At 33.2% G+C, this 1,753-nt stretch overlaps 1 non-coding gene and 1 pseudogene across 1 annotated transcript; both read right to left on the bottom strand.

Moving 5' to 3' along the window:
• Positions 1 to 737: 737 nt before the first annotated feature.
• Positions 738 to 929, bottom strand: LOC146994314 (U2 spliceosomal RNA). Its single transcript, XR_015044264.1, has one exon. It is a non-coding gene; the product is annotated as a U2 spliceosomal RNA (small nuclear RNA).
• LOC146994313 (U2 spliceosomal RNA) lies at positions 930 to 1,003 on the bottom strand (annotated as a pseudogene).
• Positions 1,004 to 1,753: the final 750 nt, after the last annotated feature.

Below are 1,753 nucleotides of genomic sequence, written 5' to 3'. Positions count from 1 at the left end.
GGATAAATAATAGAAATACGCACCATCGACATTCAGTAGAAATTCAACTCATCTTATGAGGAATGCAGTGTTTCTCTTAGTAGGCGGGGCTTAGAAATAAGGTGTTGCCAATGTTTGATGCAATGGCCCCTTTTCCCAAAACACAGAGCATACAAATTGAAATTTTTGAACAAAAATTTCCAGCTACAATGTTAATGAAAACAATGGAAATATTTATATTTTAAATTTTATAGATCTTTCAATGCTAACGTTTTAGTAACATATGAAGGAGAAGCGGACGTCAATTAAAATATCACGTAATACAGCTCTGATTGCACGTGTGAGGAGTATCTCAGTTTATAAATATTTTAAAATTTAATAATGTAAGTCGTTTAGTTCTTTACTAAAAATTAAAAAATAAATTTAATTAGCTTTATTCTTTTCGAATAATACTTTAAAAGTTACTCTGAATAATAGCACTAAATTTCGGAAATGTCTGCGATTTTTCCTACACTTCTGGATAATTAACTATACCTGACACAAGAAACTCAATACCCTTTTATATCTATGCAATAAATTTGTGAAACGCACTAACTTTTCGTATAACGAACGTATTATCGGAAAATGATATTTATGTGTGATACTACGTGATATGATATAATGATATTGTGTGTAGCATATTATAAACATTGCCTTTCTCTTTCCTGCCATGCTGTGAGACTTAGGGAAACAAGCAACGTGCAAATTCTTTTCTTAATTTTAGTAAGGCCGCTCCCGGAGGCTGTGCAATAACGGGCCAACCTTTGGCAAGGGCGGTATAAATACCTAACCGCAAGCCGAGTGTTCAAAAATTAGATTAAAATCAGGACACTCTGTAAGTGTCATATCAGATTTTAATCTGATAAGAACAGATACTACACTTGATCTTAGCCAACAGGCCGAGAAGCGATAAGTGTCATATCAGATTTTAATCTGATAAGAACAGATACTACACTTGATCTTTGCCAACAGGCCGAGAAGCGATAACGTGTAGTGGTTGCAAGAAATACTGCCCATAGTTTCTTCTAACTGTTAACTACTGGTCAAATGTTTTTTCTCTCATCCTAGCGAAGGCCACAAAATTACAATATGTAAACACAATATCAAGTATCACTTCTGTATTGGACTAGAGATATACAGGTTGTTTCGTACTAAATGAAGCAAAAACATATATCGTAGTACAAATTGTTACAATATGTAAACACAATATCAAGTATCATTTCTGTATTGGGCAAGAGATATACAGGTTGTTTCGTACTAAATGAAGCAAAAACAAATATCGTAGTACAAATTCTGTATTCGATTTATTAGGCCCAAAGAGGCTGGAATACATACAGAGTACGTCTGTGGTATCGCTTTGCGAGGAGAGTGAAGCCGGCGTAAACAAATAAGCTCTGCTAAATGACTGCAAAGAAGATGCTTTAGAAAGACACCTTCGAATCAAAATGAGACCAACAAGCAAACGTACTTATCAAGTTTACAGTATGTTTTCGCCATTTTAAGGCGATAAGATTTGAAAAATTCGTGTAGCAAATAAAATTTACAATTCGCTTTTTATTACGTGCGGAAGAAAATTTTTTAAAATGCAGAAGTAAAATATCTGAACTATTACATGTGTGAATAGTATTTGTATAAGTCTACGATAACTTTTTTCCAAATCAGATATATATAAAAAACAGATATAAAGTCCACTGAAATTTCCTTCCATATTATGCTGCTCATAATTCAAATTTCA

Source organism: Stegodyphus dumicola, chromosome 11, assembly GCF_044657685.1.
Source record: "Stegodyphus dumicola isolate Sdum_Otavi_A_Nest chromosome 11, ASM4465768v1".
In the NCBI taxonomy this organism is placed as follows: Eukaryota; Metazoa; Arthropoda; class Arachnida; order Araneae; family Eresidae; genus Stegodyphus; species Stegodyphus dumicola.
Note: the sequence above shows the minus strand (reverse complement) of the source record. Positions and strands in the feature narration are given on the sequence as shown.